Source organism: Penaeus monodon, unplaced genomic scaffold, assembly GCF_015228065.2.
Source record: "Penaeus monodon isolate SGIC_2016 unplaced genomic scaffold, NSTDA_Pmon_1 PmonScaffold_4097, whole genome shotgun sequence".
In the NCBI taxonomy this organism is placed as follows: Eukaryota; Metazoa; Arthropoda; class Malacostraca; order Decapoda; family Penaeidae; genus Penaeus; species Penaeus monodon.
This window is the reverse complement of record NW_023658887.1, coordinates 5,113-22,682: the sequence shown is the minus strand read 5'-3', so window position 1 is coordinate 22,682 and position 17,570 is coordinate 5,113. Positions and strand designations below refer to the sequence as shown.

The following is a 17,570-nucleotide window of genomic DNA, read 5'->3' as shown; positions in this document are numbered from 1 at the left end:
ACTTGATCGGCCCAGCCAAACGCTCCGCGGCTTTTCTGACGGTCGAGGGGGGGGTCCAGTCGACGGCCCCAACGCTCCTCCGGGGCGGTGGGCCGCCGCCCCGGAGCTTGAAGGGGGGCCTCCCTTTGGACACCAGCTTCCTCGATACAGAGCAAACCACGTCCGGTGTGCCGTACCGAACCGTCTGCATACGACTGACATATCGGCTGGGGTGTTGTACCGGTTAGAGCAGGCTCCTCTTTTCCTGCGATTAAGTGAGACTCGTCCCCTACGGTCGGATGGTTTTGTTGCCCTCTCCAACTTCCTCATACCGGAGGTCCTTGGTTGGGCGGGCGGGCGTCGTGCTGCATGCATGCATGCTGCATGTGCTCTCCTGCGAGGGAAATTTCACGAGCAGGAGCAGCAGCAGCAGCAGACGCAGCAGCAGCAGCAGCAGCCCCCCCCCCCCCCCCGCAGATCGAGGGAGGAGGAGGAGAGGAGCAGCAGCAAGCTCCCTTTCTTTTTTTTCTTCTAAAACCGTGCGTTTGTGTGTGTGTGTGTGAGTGTGTGGGGCCCTTTTTACAAGAAGGATCACCTTTGCACGTTGCCAGCGGGCCGGCTTGTTGGCCCCTTTGCCTCCTCTGCGTCTCTCCGCTCTGTCTGTGAGCAGAACAGGAGAGACTCGCCGGGTCGGCAGTTTGTTTGGCCTCTGACGAAGAGAGGTTTTCTTACCCATGTTCCCACCCCCCCCCCCCCACCCTTCCCGGCACTTCGCGGTGGCGGAGAGAAAGGTCTTTCTAAATAATTTTTTTATTTTTTATTTTACTTTGTCGCCGTCATCGGTGATCTTCTCCTTATCCTTTTTCTTTCTTTCTTTCTTTCTTTCTTTCTTTCTTTCTTTTTCCTTTCCTTCTTCTCTCTGTCTTTGTGTCCCAGCTTGCAGAGAAAGAAGAAACAAAAAGAACAAGAACAAGAACAAGAACAAGAACAATAATAATATAATAATAATATATAATATAATAATATATAATAATAATAATAATAATAATAATAATAATAATAATAATAATAATAATAATAATAATAATAATAATAATAATAATAATAATAATAATAATAATTGATGATGATGATGATGATGATGATGATGATGATGATGATGATGATGATGATGATGATGATGATGATGATGATGATGATGATATAAGAAGGCAGGCAGGCAGGCAGAATGTGTAAAAATGCGCGAATAGCGCACACGCCATCGGCGTCGGGGGCCGCTCCTGTCCATGAGCACCGTACGGTTTCCAGGGCCCTTTGTGGACGACGACGACGACGACGACGACGACGACGACGACGACGACGACGACGACGACGACGACGAGGAAGGGCAGGCTATTTTTACTTGCGGGAAGGGCGCGGGCGGGGGAAATGACACCGGCGACCGGCGCTCCCCAAGAAGCCGGCACACCGGCTGCCGCCGTCGGCAGCCCAGGCCAAGAAGCCAAGAAGCGGACGGAAAAGGCCCGCCGCCTGGGTTGCCTTCGCGGGAAGCCGGCACTTCGGCTCCGGCGCGCCGGGGTCGAGGGGAGCGGGATTCGGTGTCGGGGGTGGGGGGTGGGGTGGGGGGGGGGGGGGGAAAGGAAGGGAGAACATGGGGTGGGGGGTGGGTGGGGTGGGGTGGGGGGGGGGGGGGGGCGAACATTCTTCCCGCAAACCCGTCCTCCCGGTGGGACAGGAGGAGCAGGAGGACCTGTTTGCGGTCGTGCTGCCTGAACGGCCGCGCCGACAACCTTATGGGGCAAGGCTGGTCCTGGCCCCCGTCTGCTGCTGGGCGGCCGGCTGCCGGGGCGGGCCGAGCGGGAGCGAGAGTCGCGGGGCGAGGCGGCGGCCACCACCACCATTGGCTGTCGCGGTGGGGCGGGGAACGGAGCCGGGCGGCCCCGGCGCGGGCGTCGTCGGCGGCGGCGGGCCGCGGGTCCCCGTGCGTGCGGACGAGCAGGTCGCGGTGGGGCGGGGAACGGAGCCGGGCGGCCCCGGCGCGGGCGTCGTCGGCGGCGGCGGGCCGCGGGTCCCCGTGCGTGCGGACGAGCAGGTCGCGGTGGGGCGGGGAACGGAGCCGGGCGGCCCCGGCGCGGGCGTCGTCGGCGGCGGCGGGCCGCGGGTCCCCGTGCGTGCGGACGAGCAGGTCGCGGTGGGGCGGGGAACGGAGCCGGGCGGCCCCGGCGATTGTGGTGGGCGAACGGCCGTGGCGACAACTGTAAGGGAGATGAGGTCGGGTCGTGCGACCAGCCAGCCAGCCAGCCAGCCAGCCAGCCAGCCAGCCAGCCAGCCAGCCAGCCAGCCAGCCCACCAGCCGCCACCAGCCAGCCAGCCAGCCAGCCAGCCAGCCCCAGCCAGCCACAGCCCAGCCAGCCGCAGCCAGCCAGCCAGCCAGCCAGCCAGCCAGCTCGATCTTCCCTAGACCGGGCCCGGCGAGCGACGGGCGTCCCCGCCCGAGCGAGTGGGGTCCGATTGCCGGGCCCTGCTCGTCCCCCGCCGGCTGGTCTTGTCTCGTTCCCCCCGAACGGGCGTGCGCCTTGGCGGGCGGGCGAGAGCGGGGCCTGTTTGCGGTCGTGGTGGCGGAACGGCCGCGGCGACAACTATAAGGCAACGAAGGGGCCGGTCGCGGTCGCGGTGACGGACGGACGGGCGGACGGGCGAGGCCCGGCCCCGGTGGGCAGAGCGGCCTGTTGCGCGGACCGGATCCCGGGTGTGGTCCGCTGGCCCTTCCGTGGCCGGACGGGCCTGTGTGTGTGTGTGTCCGGGCGCGGTGGGCGGGTTTCCCTCCGGCAGGCAGCTCGCGGCGCAGCCGGGCGGTCTCCGAGGCCGGGCAAGTCCCCCTCGGAGGCAAGGCTTGAGGCTAGGTGTTGCGGGCCCCCGTGGCGTCGGGGGCCGCGAGGGGGCGTGTTCCCTGAGGGGCGGGCAGGAGCGGGCCCTGTTTGCGGTGGTGTTGTGGTGAACGGCCGTGTGGGCAGGTATAAGGAGGGACGCGTGGCTGCGTCCCTCCGCGCCCCCCCACACCCCTTCCCTCTCTTGCTTTTCCCCCTCCCGCTCCCGTTCGCCGTTGTGGTCGGGCTGGCATGGAGGCGTGTGCGGGCGACCCGTCGCCTCGCCCTCGCCTTGCCTCCCGCAGCGCACAGCAAAGGTCGCGGGCTCGCGCCACGTTGCCGGCCGGGGGCCGCCGGGTATCCATTCCCCGTGCCGCCCCCGTTGAGGTCGGTTGTGGCCGTGCCCTTCACAGAGGCGACCGCTCCATTCTAGACGTTCGGAATGGTTTCCGAGTGCCGCCCCCGCGCGGCCTTCCCCTCGCGACGGTAGAGCTCCCGCGGTTCTTCTCCCCTCGGCCACGTGGTGCCGATAGCGCGGAGCTAGATCCCGGGTTGTGACACCCTTGCGGCGAGAAAGGAAGAAAACCCCGGCAATCACACACCCCTTGCCGCCTTGCGCGGAGTAAAGGCTGGGCCGGAGGGCCCCCCTCTTGTGGTTCTCGCTTGCTGCGCGTGTTCCGTTTCCATCCGATCCCCACCGGCGCTGTGGGTAGCCGGCATCCCCCATTCCCCTTGCCTTGGCCCTTTCGCGCGCGCGCGCGCGCGCGCGGGCGAGGCCGGGCGGGCGGGGCTGCCGGCCGGCTCCGTGTTCCCGGGAAGGGGGTCGGGGAAGAAGGAGCGCCAAGCGCGCCCCCTGGGGCGCGCGCGCGAGTTCCCCTGTGGAAAGGGTGGGCCGGCCCTTTCAGCATGCGATGGAGGGATGGAGGGAGAAGGACAGAGGAGGAGCGGCGGGCAGCTGGCGCGGCGGGCACCCTTGGTGCGGTGCCTGCCGTCCGTGTGCGCCTGCCCCCGCCTTCCCTCGCCACCTCTCTCCCTTCGCTCCCCACCTCGCTGCGGCCGAAAGACGATGGCGAAAAAGAGAGAGAGAGACGATGAAGGGCTCGCGCCCGGGTGGGAGCTGCCCGCGGCCGTTGTTCTGGCCCGGCGACGCTTGTTCTCTCCCACCCCTGCGTGCGGCGCACCCTAAGAGAGAAGAGCCGATGATGAAAGAAGCCATCCAGCATCGGTCCGCCCTCTTTCCCGATCCCGGCGAGAGTGCGCGGACCGATCCTGCGAAAAGCCGAGAAGTGCAAGGCGGAGAAGAGAGCGAGCGAGCAGGCGCGCGCGCGCGCTGCTGCGGTGCGTGCCGGCGCTCCTCCTCTTCCTCCTGCGAGCACACACACACACGAACGATGGCGACCCGACGGGTCGTTTGTTGTTTGTCCAATTCTACCTGGTTGATCCTGCCAGTAGTCATATGCTTGTCTCAAAGATTAATCCATGCATGTGTAAGTACAGGCCGACTTAAGGCGAAACCGCGGACGGCTCATTAATCAGATATAACTCATTGGATCTCTGCCGAACCGCACTACTTGGATAACTGTGGTAATTCTAGAGCTAATACATGCCTTTGTAGTCTCCGACCGCGAGGGAGGAGCGCTTTTATTAGACCAAAACCCTCGGCGGCGGCGTTCAACCGGCCGGCCGCGGTCTCCTTGGTGAATCAGAATAACATTTGGCCGAGCGCACGACCCCCCCCCAACCCGGTTGGGTCGGCGCCGCGTCCTGCAGGCGTCTGCCTTATCAGCTCTCGATTGTAGGTTAAACGCCTACAATGGCTATCACGGGTAACGGGGAATCAGGGTTCGATTCCGGAGAGGGAGCCTGAGAAACGGCTACCACATCCTAGGAAGGCAGCAGGCGCGCAAATTACCCACTCCCGGCACGGGGAGGTAGTGACGAAAAATACTGTTGCGAGCCCCGAACGGGGCCTCGCAATTGGAATGAGTACACTTTAAATCCTTGTACGAGGATCGAGTGGAGGGCAAGTCTGGTGCCAGCCGCCGCGGTAATTCCAGCTCCACTAGCGTATATTAAAAGTTGTTGCGGTTGAAACGCTCGTAGTTTGACTTCTGCTCCGGACCGGCGGTCCGCCTTAGCGGCGGCTACTGCCGGGTTCCGAGCTGTGTCCCCGCCGGCGCGCACGGGGTTTTTTATGCCCTTAACCGGGTGTCCCCCTGTGGCCGGCACGTTTACTTTGAAAAAAAAAATAGAGTGCTCAGAGCAGGCTGGTCTTTGCTTACAGCCCGAATGGTCGTGCATGGAATGATGGAACAGGACCTCGGTTCTATTTTGTCGGTTTTTCGGAACCCGAGGTAATGATTAATAGAAGCAGACGGGGGCATTCGTACTGCGACGCTAGAGGTGAAATTCTTAGACCGTCGCATGACGACCTACTGCGAAAGCATCTGCCAAGGATGTTTTCATTGATCAAGAACGAAAGTTAGAGGTTCGAAGGCGATCAGATACCGCCCTAGTTCTAACCTTAACGATGCTGACTAGCGATCCGCCGCAGTTATTCCCATGACCCGGCGGGTAGCTTCCGGGAAACCAAAGTCTTTGAGTTCCGGGGGAAGTATGGTTGCAAAGCTGAAACTTAAAGGAATTGACGGAAGGGCACCACCAGGAGTGGAGCCTGCGGCTCAATTTGACTCAACACGGGGAAACTCACCAGGCCAGGACACCGGAAGGATTGACAGAATGAAGGCTCTTTCTCGATTCGGTGGGTGTGGTGCATGGCCGTTCTTAGTTGGTGGAGTGATCTGTCTGGTTAATTCCGATAACGAACGAGACTCTAGCCTGCTAAATAGTCGACGGGTCTCTCGCCCAGCCTTCGCCCTCGGGCGTGGGCTCGGGTTCCCCTAAACCCGGCCGTCGCGCGGGCCTCCGCCGTCGGTTGGTTAGCGCCGCCGGCGGCGCGCCCCGCGGCGCCGGAAACTGGCGTCCCGCTTCGCAGTCTTCTTCTTAGAGGGATAAGCGCAGCAAAAAATATACTAGCCGCACGAGAGTTTGAGCCATAACAGGTCTGTGATGCCCTTAGATGTTCTGGGCCGCACGCGCGCTACAATGGAGAGTTCAGCGAGCTGTCCCTGCTCCGAGAGGAGCGGGTAACCTCGTGAAAGCTGTCCTTAAAGGGGATTGGGGCTTGCAAATGTTCCCCATGAACGAGGAATTCCCAGTAGGCGCAATTCACCAGATTGCGCCGATTTAGTCCCTGCCCTTTGTACACACCGCCCGTCGCTACTACCGATTGAATGGTCTAGTGAGGGCACCGGACTGGCGCCCTTGGAGCCGCTACCGCCGCCTCGGCGGCGGCCAGCGCCCTCGGGTCGACGGAAAGGTGTCCAAGCTGGGTCATTTAGAGGAAGTAAAAGTCGTAACAAGGTTTCCGTAGGTGAACCTGCGGAAGGATCATTAACGAGTGCTAGCAGCAGCAGCAGCACACCACCACCGAGTAGTGGTGCCGCCGAAAGAGGCAACTCGCGTGCAACCCGAACGATCGGACGGACGGGACGGACGGACGGGCGAGGCCAGTGACCAAGGGCGGAGACGGTCTTGTCTCCTGCCGCGGTCCACCTCCCATCTCCTCGTCCCCATTTCCTCCTCCTCGTCCGGGGGGGGCTCTCGGCACGGCTCCCCGGCCCTTTTTCTCCACCATCCCTCCCTCCCTCTGGCCGGCCGGCCGGAGGGAGGCGGGGAGGGAGAGGAGGGGGCCGAACCCAAAAGTCTTTGTCAGCCCCGCCTGGGTCACCGGGGCCTACGAGGTCGGCGACGGCGCCGGGCGCGAAGCGCGCTCGGCGCCGTGGGCTACGCGTTTTCTCAGAGCGCAGGTTACCCTCCCCTCCGAGGCCCTTTTTTGAGTGGGAGGCGATCGAGTAGTGTGTGTGTGAACTCGAGGAAAGAGAAACCCAGCAAAGACTCTTAACGGGGATCACTTGGCTCGTGGGTCGAGGAAGACCGCGGCAAGAAGCGATGTTTTGGTGGCTATCGCAATTCTCCCGTGATTCCATCGACGTGTCGAACGCACATTGCGGCGGCCCTGTGCCTTCTTCGAAGGACGGCTGCCACCTTCCCTCGAGTGTCGTGACGTTGCCTCCCGGGAGACAGTACGGACGGCTGCGGACTGCGGCGGCGGAGGGCTCCGTCCTCCTGCCCCTTTCCGCCCGTTCTCCGGGAAGGCCGCTACGAGAATCTCTTTAGAGTGAGGCGAAACAGCGCCGTGTAGGTGGCCCCCTTTCGCGGCGGCGGCTCTCTCTCTCTCTCCCCCCCTCATCTGAGGGCAGGAGAAGGAGCAGGAGCTTCCGGCGGCGGGGACTCCGCAAAATGCACAACGGGGGGTGTTTTGGGGTCCGGCGGCTTCTCCTCAAGCCTGCCGGCTCCACTCAAACCCGTGCCGGAGTGCGGGGCCGGCGGCGGCGGCGACTTGCTTGCTCGCTCGCTCGCACGACATTCCGCCCTGGGGAGTTCGCCGGACCAGAGAGGGGCGGGTTTCGTTGGAGGAACTCGCTCCCGGGTCCGGACGTTCCCTTAAGACGCTTGGAGGGCTCGCTCTCTTCCGTCGCCGTCGGCTCGGACGGGCGGACGGACGGGCGGACGTACCTCGTCCTCCTCCTCCTCCTCGTCCGGCCGACTACCGGCCGATTGTTGGTGGGACCTGCCTGCCACTGGCCCAGAAAAGGCGAATGTTCCGAAAAGAGCCGGAGAGGCGCTCTCCCAAAGCCGTGAAAGCCAGCCGTCCGGTGCACCCCCCCCCCCCCCCCCCCGAAAGGAGAGGAAGGGGGCCGGGGCCATCCGGCCGTGCTGGAGAGGGCAAGGGCGCACCCTGAGATCGCGAGACCGCGTAGATTGGGGCCCTCTCCGCGCCACGAAACCCCCGCGTGAGGTTTCGGGGCAGGCAGGGGGGCGTGGAAAGCCGTTAATCAACGGACTAAGAGAGCGAAATGATCCCAAAGCACAAAACAAGCAAGACGACGGCGACGGCGGCGGCGGCGGCGGCGACTCGTTCGCCCGCTCGCTTGCTCGCTTTTTGTTGTACGTACGTCGACCTCGAGTGGAGGAGATGACCCGCCTAATTTAAGCATATTAATCAGCGGAGAATAGAAACCAACCGGGTGTCCCTGAGTAAGTGCGACCGAAACGGGAAGAGCCCAGCGCAAAGCCTCGCGTCCCCTTCGCGGGGGGCTCGAGGGTGCTGCGTTTCGGGAGAGGTCCTGCACGCGCTTCCGAGCCGCCTAAGTTGTTCATGATGACTCTCATACCCACGGAGGGTGTCAGGCCCGTGTGGCGGAAAGGGACTTCCTCCTCCTCGTTCGCGGGAGGGGGGTTTCGGGAGTGCGGAACGGGCCTCTCCTTAGAGTCGGGTTGCCTGAAACCGCAACCTAAAGCAGGTGGTAAACTCCATCTAAGGCTAAATATGACCACGAGACCGATAGCGAACAAGTACCGTGAGGGAAAGTTGAAACAGAACCCTGTAGAGAGAGTTCAAGAGAACGTGAAACCGTTAAGAGGCTAAACGGGCGGAGATTCGAAGATCGAACTGGGGGGATTCAGTTCGTCGGCCTGCCGGGAGACGGCAGCGGGCGTGGCGACTTCCCGTTCCCGGAGGCCTCGGCCGAAGGAGCCAACGCGGGGAGCGGCCCCCGCCGCCTGCCCGGCGCCGGCGGGCGATCTTCCCCCCGCAGTAGGTCGCCGCGACGCGTTGGGGACACACGGGCGTCTGAGGCCCGGGTCCTGGTAGGAACCGGCGGCGCGTTCGTCCTCCGCTCCTCGTTGGGCGGGGGGCGTTTTCCAGCGCGCCCGTCCGGGGATCCCCCGGTGCCCTCGTCTTGCCCCCCCGACGGTCTCTCCTCCGGGGCCTGCCGGGAACGGGGGACTGGTCCGAGGCCGCGGTCGAGCCTAATTCGCTGGCTCCCGCGCTTCCCTTTCCCTCTCCCGCGTGGCCTTCGCGGCGTGCAAAGAGTCGGTACTCCTCCCGACCCGTCTTGAAACACGGACCAAGGAGTCCAACATGTATGCGAGTCAATGGGCGCGCTAAACCCACGGGCGCAATGAAAGTGATCGGGCCGATCCCTCGAGCAGCGGGCGGCCGCGCGCACCCGGACGGAGTGACTGACTTTCCTCCCCGGGACGGCGCGGGCTCCCTCCCGCTCCCGCACGCCCCGCACGCCCCTCACCGGGCGGCGGGGGGGCGCAGGTCCGGGACTCGCCATGACGAACGGTCGCCCCCCGCCTCGGCGGCTCGGGCGGCCGGATGTGTCGGCGGGTACCCAGAGCATAGATGTTGGGACCCGAAAGATAGTGAACTATGCTTGGCCAGGATGAAGCCAGGGGAAACCCTGGTGGAGGTCCGAAGCGTTTCTGACGTGCAAATCGATCGCCAGAGCTGAGTATAGGGGCGAAAGACCAATCGAACTATCTAGTAGCTGGTTCCCTCCGAAGTTTCCCTCAGGATAGCTGGCGCTCGCTTCGAACGAGTTCCATCCGGTAAAGCGAATGACTAGGGGTGTTGGGGACGAAATGTCCTCAGCCCATTCTCAAACTTTAAATGGGTGAGGTGCCGGGCTTGCTTCGCTGAAGCCCCGGACGAGAATCGGAGTGCCTAGTGGGCCAATTTTGGTAAGCAGAACTGGCGCTGTGGGATGAACCAAACGTCGAGTTAAGGGGCCTAAATGGATGCTAATTCCGATCCCATGGAAGGGAGTTGCTTGCTATAGACAGCAGGACGGTGGCCATGGAAGTTGGAATCCGCTAAGGAGTGTGTAACAACTCACCTGCCGAAGCAAGTAACCCCGAAAATGGCATGGCGCTCAAGCATCCTCCCGATACTCGACCGCCGGGCGCACTATAGGCTGCGTCGAGGAGGTCTCGAGGCCCCGGCGAGTAGGAGGGCGCGGTGGTGAGCGTAGAAGGATACGCGCGAGCCGGTCTGGAGCCGCCACTGGTGCGGATCTTGGTGGTAGTAGCAAATGCTCGAGCAAGCCGAACCCTCGTTGACCGAAGCGGAGGAGGGTTCCCCGCCAACATCGCTTGGTCGTGGATAAGTCGGCCCTTAGCCCGAGGATAGCTTCCCTCCGATCCCCTGGAAAACGCCACAAAACAGTCGAGAGCTCTTCTTGGGATCTCCCTGTTTTGAAAGGGGTCGAGGCGGCACGAGGCCCGAGCAGCAGCAGCCAGCCCAACCCGGGCGGGCGGGCTCTCGGGGCTTGTCGGCGCCGGCTGCGAACGGTGTGGGGCCCTGATGATGATGGTTTTTTGATGAGAAACCACTCTCAGGGCCTCTCGCGGCCGGCGTCTTGGCCACGGCCTTTTTTTTGCTCGCTTGCTCGCTTGCTCCGCTTGCTCGCTTGCCGCTGGCGGGCCACGCCAATCCCCCGCCTCAGCAATTTGTCTGGATCCAAAACGACAAAGGAGAAAAAGAAAGAAAGAGAGAAATGCAAAGAAACGGTCCAGTCAGATTTCGGGCTAAAGGGAATACGGTTAAAATCCCGTGACCTGCCCCGTGGGAAGACAGACCCGTGCGTGGGAAAATATTTAGAGTGCGGGTGGCCGTCTAACGAGTGCGGCGGCGCGCGTGGGCCGCGCGGCGTCGTCGTCGTCGTCGGGAGTCTCTCCCCCCTCTTGGGTGGGGTTGGCGAACGACGACGGCACCGCCGCCGGCGCCGGCGCCGCCGCGGTTACGACGATCCTCCTCCCGATCCTTCTGTGAGAGGGCTTTCTCAGGAGTGCGGAAACTCCGCATTCCGTCGACCAGCGCCGGTCTCGCCGACTACGACTCCTCCTCCTCCGTCCTCAGGCAGGGGGAGAGAAGAATAGAAGGCTCGAGACCCCCTAGTAGGTTCTGGCGGCAGTGCAGACCTCCCCTTCGCTCTCGGAGTAAGCGCCTTATTATTATTGCCGGAGACGGTTACGGCTCCGTGCGCAGAGCGAGCGCTCGCGCCCAACCCAACCCCCCAATGGTGTTTTCAGTGCCGGTGGTCCGGAGGCCAGTGCGTGTGCTTGGCAACAGGCGTACTCGTTCGCCGACGCCGGCGGTAGCCCGGGGAAGAGCTTTCTTCTCTTTTTTAGGCTGCTGGAGGCCCCCAAGTTCGTTCACTTTGAGTGGGGGTCGTTGGCCGTAACAGCCATACTGAGATTGTGATCTGTTGGGAGCAATCCTCGCTGTTGCGATCGCCACCGGTTCGCCGTAGAGCACCGCGCAAATAAGCGCTTGGTGTCCCGTGCGCTACCGCCGGCCCTTGAAAAGGTGGATAGGGTAAACCCCCTCCGGTACCAACCAAACCAACCAACCGACAGAGCATGTTTTATTTGAGAGGGGGTGGGGTGGCGCGGCTTGCGCGCCGCTCGTCGAACGCCGCAGGCCGAAACGAGAGCGAGTTCTGCGGGGCGGAGGACTAGCACCAGCCATGATTAGTGTGGCACCGCCAGTGGCGTACAAGGGGACAACAGAGTTGGAGGCGCCCCGGTCGGGGGAAGAAGAAGAGGAGGAAGAGGAAGGAAGGAGAGTTAGTGCTCTTCTTCCTTCCTTCCTTTCAGCCTTAGCCCTCGGGAGTCGAGATGCCTACCCAGCGCGCCCGCGTTGCGGGGGGGCAGTCCGTACCTTACTCCGCAGCAGGTCTCCAAGGTGTTCAGCCTCTGGTCGATAGATCAATGTAGGTAAGGGAAGTCGGCAAGTTAGATCCGTAACTTCGGGACAAGGATTGGCTCTGAGGGTCGAGCCATGCCGGGCCCACAGCCGGAAGCGGTCCCTCGTTCCCCTGGCGGGTCGGCCGCCGGTGCGGCGCGGAGGCGGCGGCGAGGAGGGGCCCAAGGGTGCCCTTGGCGGTCGGCGCCGCGGCGTTTCTGTCCGCTCCGAGGGAGAAGGACTGGGCGAGGGGCGGCCTTTCACGAGGTCGCTCCGAGCTCGGACCCGACCCCGCAGGGGCGGCTGCCGTGCCTGCGGCTGCTCGCCTGCCGCTGGTGCCCTCCCCTCCGCTCGAGCCGCGCAGCCCGAGCGCCCGCCGGCATCACGCGCCCCCGCCGTCGCGGGTCGGGACCAACGCGGAAGGCGCCTCTCGGGCAAAGGCCGGGGTTTCCCTCCCGTTTCCCCGGCCGCGGCTGGCAACAGACGGCCGTCTCAGAACTGGCACGGACCAGGGAATCCGACTGTTTAATTAAAACAAAGCATGCGATGGTCGGTGATCGATGCTGACGCATTGTGATTTCTGCCCAGTGCTCTGATGTCAAAGTGAAGAGATTCAACCAAGCGCGGGTAAACGGCGGGAGTAACTATGACTCTCTTAAGGTAGCCAAATGCCTCGTCATCTAATTAGTGACGCGCATGAATGGATTAACGAGATTCCCACTGTCCCTACCTACTATCTAGCGAACCCACAGGCAGGGGAACGGGCCTGCAGTTAACGGCGGGGAAAGAAGACCCTGTTGAGCTTGACTCTAGTTTGGCTTTGTAGAGAGGCACCTGAGGTGTAGCATAAGTGGGAGGGCGCTCGCGCCCGACGATGAAATACCACTACTCTGGTCGTCTCTCTACTTACTCGGTGATGCGGGAGCGGGAGGCGTGACGGGGTTCGGGCATGCGAGCGGGCCGGCGGCCCCCCGGGGCTCAGCCGCGCCCTCCTCCTGCCCGTCTTCCCTATGCCTCTACCGATTTTAGACTGCAAGTGACATGAACAAGAGCGGCCGCCTCCCCGGGGGCGAAAGGGGCTTCTCCGCGCGGGGGCGGTCGTCGCCGCCGCTCGCGGCGCGCGTCGCGACCCGTTCCGAGGACAGAGCCAGATGGGGAGTTTGACTGGGGCGGTACATCTGTCAAACGATAACGCAGATGTCCCAAGGTCAGCTCAGCGTGGACAGAAACCACGTGTAGAGCCCAAGGGCAAATGCTGGCTTGATCCGGACTCTCAGTACGAGCACGGACTGCGAAAGCACGGCCTAGCGATCCTTTTGACTTTTACGAGTTTTAAGCGAGAGGTGTCAGAAAAGTTACCACAGGGATAACTGCTTGTGGCGGCCAAGCGTTCATAGCGACGTCGCTTTTTGATCCTTCGATGTCGGCTCTTCCTATCATTGTGAAGCAGTTTTCACCAAGCATGGGTTGTTCACCCTTTAATAGGGAACGTGAGCTGGGTTTAGACCGTCGCGAGACAGGTTAGTTTTTACCCTACCGTTAACAACGTCGCCACGTCGCGACAGGAGCCCCGCCCAGTACGAGAGGAACGGTGGGTCCGGACCAATGGTGCACCTCCTGCCCGACAGGCCACCAGGGGAGGGCAGCCACGTCCGGCAGGTTTTACCCCTGAAAGCCTCTCAAGGGGGAAACCGCGCTGAGCGTTAAGCGACGTGATCGCGTGCGGCGCAACGGATCGGCGAGTTTACTAAACTGAGTTTAGACGCGAGCCCGGCGAGAGCCAAGGGAGGCGGACTGTGCCCATGCAAGGGGAAGTCACGCGGCTGTTTCTGACGGTCGAAGGGGGGAGGTCCAGTCGACGGCCCGCCAAACCGCTCCCTCCCGGGGGCGGTGGGCCGCCGCCCCGGAGCTTGAAGGGGGCCTCCCTTTGGACACCAGCTTCCTCGATACAGAGCAAACCACGTCCGGTGTGCCGTACCGAACCGTCTGCATACGACTGACATATCGGCTGGGGTGTTGTACCGGTTAGAGCAGGCTCCTCTTTTCCTGCGATTAAGTGAGACTCGTCCCCTACGGTCGGATGGTTTTGTTGCCCTCTCCAACTTCCTCATACCGGAGGTCCTTGGTTGGGCGGGCGGGCGTCGTGCTGCATGCATGCATGCTGCATGTGCTCTCCTGCGAGGGAAATTTCACGAGCAGGAGCAGCAGCAGCAGCAGACGCAGCAGCAGCAGCAGCAGCCCCCCCCCCCCCCCCCCCCCGCAGATCGAGGGAGGAGGAGGAGAGGAGCAGCAGCAAGCTCCCTTTCTTTTTTTTCTTCTAAAACCGTGCGTTTGTGTGTGTGTGTGTGAGTGTGTGGGGCCCTTTTTACAAGAAGGATCACCTTTGCACGTTGCCAGCGGGCCGGCTTGTTGGCCCCTTTGCCTCCTCTGCGTCTCTCCGCTCTGTCTGTGAGCAGAACAGAGAGACTCGCCGGGTCGGCAGTTTGTTTGGCCTCTGACGAAGAGAGGTTTTCTTACCCATGTTCCCACCCCCCCCCCCCCACCCTTCCCGGCACTTCGCGGTGGCGGAGAGAAAGGTCTTTCTAAATAATTTTTTTATTTTTTATTTTACTTTGTCGCCGTCATCGGTGATCTTCTCCTTATCCTTTTCTTTCTTTCTTTCTTTCTTTCTTTTTTCTTTTCTTTTCCTTTCCTTCTTCTCTCTGTCTTTGTGTCCCAGCTTGCAGAGAAAGAAGAAACAAACAAGAACAAGAACAGAACAAGAACAAGACAAATATTACTAATAATAATAATAATAATAATAATAATAAATAATAATAATAATAATAATAATAATATAATAATAATATATAATAATATAATAATAATAATAATAATAATAATATATAATAATAATATATAATAATATATAAATAATATAATAATAATAATAATAATAATAATAATATATTGATGATGATGATGATGACGAGTATGATGATGATGATGATGATGAGATGATGATGATGATGATGATGATGATGAGATGATGATGATGATGATGATAGAAGGGGCAGGCAGGCAGGCAGAATGTGTAAAAATGCGCGAATAGCGCACACGCCATCGGCGTCGGGGCCGCTCCTGTCCATGAGCACCGTACGGTTTCCAGGGCCCTTTGTGGACGACGACGCGACGACGACGACGACGACGACGACGACGACGACGACGACGACGACGACGACGAGGAAGGGCAGGCTATTTTTACTTGCGGGAAGGGCGCGGGCGGGGGAAATGACACCGGCGACCGGCGCTCCCCAAGAAGCCGGCACACCGGCTGCCGCCGTCGGCAGCCCAGGCCAAGAAGCCAAGAAGCGGGACGGAAAAGGCCCGCCGCCTGGGTTGCCTTCGCGGGAAGCCGGCACTTCGGCTCCGGCGCGCCGGGGTCGAGGGGAGCGGGATTCGGTGTCGGGGGTGGGGGTGGGGGGTGGGGGGGGGGGGGGGAGGGGAGAAAGGGGAGGGAGGAACTGGGAGGGGGGGGGGGGTGGGTGGGGGGGGGGGTGGGGGGGAACATGTTCCCGCAAACCCGTCCTCCCGGTGGGACAGGAGGAGCAGGAGGACCTGTTTGCGGTCGTGCTGCTGAACGGCCGCGCCAACAACCTATGGGGCAAGGCTGGTCCTGGCCCCGTCTGCTGCTGGGCGGCCGGCTGCCGGGCGGGCCGAGCGGGAGCGAGAGTCGCGGGGCGAGGCGGCGCCACCACCACACACACTTGGCTGTCGCGGTGGGGCGGGGAACGGAGCCGGGCGGCCCCGGCGCGGGCGTCGTCGGCGGCGGCGGGCCGCGGGTCCCCGTGCGTGCGGACGAGCAGGTCGCGGTGGGGCGGGGAACGGAGCCGGGCGGCCCCGGCGCGGGCGTCGTCGGCGGCGGCGGGCCGCGGGTCCCCGTGCGTGCGGACGAGCAGGTCGCGGTGGGGCGGGGAACGGAGCCGGGCGGCCCCGGCGAGGCGTCGTCGGCGGCGGCGGGCCGGGGTCCCCGTGCGTGCGGACGAGAGGTCGCGGTGGGCGGGAACGGAGCCGGGCGGCCCCGCCAGTCCGCCAGCCAGGCGTCAGCCAGGCCAGCCAGCCAGCCAGCCAGCCAGCCAGCCAGCCAGCCACCAGCCAGCCAGCCAGCCCAGCAGCCAGCACAGCCCAGCCAGCCAGCCAGCGCCAGCCAGCCCCAGCCAGCCAGCCAGCCAGCCAGCTCGATCTTCCCTAGGACCGGGCCCGGCGAGCGAGGGGCGTCCCCGCCGAGCGAGGTGGGGTCCGATTGCCGGGCCCTGCTCGTCCCCCGCACGGCTGGTCTTGTCTCGTTCCCCCCGAACGGGCGTGCGCCTTGGCGGGCGGGCGAGAGCGGGGCCTGTTTGCGGTCGTGGTGGCGGAACGGCCGCGGCGACAACTATAAGGGCAACGAAGGGGCCGGTCGCGGTCGCGGTGACGGACGGACGGGCGGACGGGCGAGGCCCGGCCCCGGTGGGCAGAGCGGCCTGTTGCGCGGACCGGATCCCGGGTGTGGTCCGCTGGCCCTTCCGTGGCCGGACGGGCCTGTGTGTGTGTGTGTCCGGGCGCGGTGGGCGGGTTCCCTCCGGCAGGCAGCTCGCGGCGCAGCCGGGCGGTCTCCGAGGCCGGGCAAGTCCCCCTCGGAGGCAAGGCTTGAGGCTAGGTGTTGCGGGCCCCCGTGGCGTCGGGGGCCGCGAGGGGGCGTGTTCCCTGAGGGGCGGGCAGGAGCGGGCCCTGTTTGCGGTGGTGTTGGGTGAACGGCCGTGTGGGCAGGTATAAGGAGGGACGCGTGGCTGCGTCCCTCCGGCCCCCCCACACCCCTTCCCTCTCTTGCTTTCCCCCTCCCGCTCCCGTTCGCCGTTGTGGTCGGGCTGGCATGGAGGCGTGTGCGGGCGACCCGTCGCCTCGCCTCGCCTTGCCTCCCGCAGCGCACAGCAAAGGTCGCGGGCTCGCGCCACGTTGCCGGCCGGGGGCCGCCGGGGTATCCATTCCCCGTGCCGCCCCCGTTGAGGTCGGTTGTGGCCGTGCCCTTCACAGAGGCGACCGCTCCATTCTAGACGTTCGGAATGGTTTCCGAGTGCCGCCCCCGCGCGGCCTTCCCCTCGCGACGGTAGAGCTCCCGCGGTTCTTCTCCCCTCGGCCACGTGGTGCCGATAGCGCGGAGCTAGATCCCGGGTTGTGACACCCTTGCGGCGAGAAAGGAAGAAAACCCCGGCAATCACACACCCCTTGCCGCCTTGCGCGGAGTAAAGGCTGGGCCGGAGGGCCCCCCTCTTTGTGGTTCTCGCTTGCTGCGCGTGTTCCGTTTCCATCCGATCCCCACCGGGCGCTGTGGGTAGCCGGCATCCCCCATTCCCCTTGCCTTGGCCCTTTCGCGCGCGCGCGCGCGCGCGCGGGCGAGGCCGGGCGGGCGGGGCTGCCGGCCGGCTCCGTGTTCCCGGGAAGGGGTCGGGGGAAGAAGGAGCGCCATAGCGCTCCCCTGCGGAGCGCGCGCGCGAGTTCCCCTGTGGAAAGGGGTGGGCCGGCCCTTTCAGCATGCGATGGAGGGATGGAGGGAGGAAGGACAGAGGAGGAGCGGCGGGCAGCTGGCGCGGCGGGCACCCTTGGTGCGGTGCCTGCCGTCCGTGTGCGCCTGCCCCGCCTTCCCTCGCCACCTTCTCCCTTCGCTCCCCACCTCGCTGCGGCCGAAAGACGATGGCGAAAAAGAGAGAGAGAGACGATGAAGGGCTCGCGCCCGGGTGGGAGGCTGCCGCGGCCGTTGTTCTGGCCCGGCGACGCTTGTTCTCTCCCACCCCTGCGTGCGGCGCACCCTAAGAGAGAAGAGCCGATGATGAAAGAAGCCATCCAGCATCGGTCCGCCCTCTTTCCCGATCCCGGCGAGAGTGCGCGGACCGATCCTGCGAAAAGCCGAGAAGTGCAAGGCGGAGAAGAGAGCGAGCGAGCAGGCGCGCGCGCGCTGCGTGCTGCGTGCCGGCGCTCCTCCTCTTCCTCCTGCGAGCACACACACACACGAACGATGGCGACCCGACGGGTCGTTTGTTGTTGTCCAATTC

General features: G+C 63.3%; 1 non-coding gene across 1 annotated transcript; it reads left to right on the top strand.

Annotated features, from left to right (window-relative positions):
• The first annotated feature begins 7,926 nt into the window (after window positions 1-7,926).
• Window positions 7,927-13,594, top strand: LOC119570833. The gene has a single exon (XR_005228472.1). It is a non-coding gene; the product is annotated as a large subunit ribosomal RNA (ribosomal RNA).
• The last annotated feature ends 3,976 nt before the right edge of the window (window positions 13,595-17,570 follow it).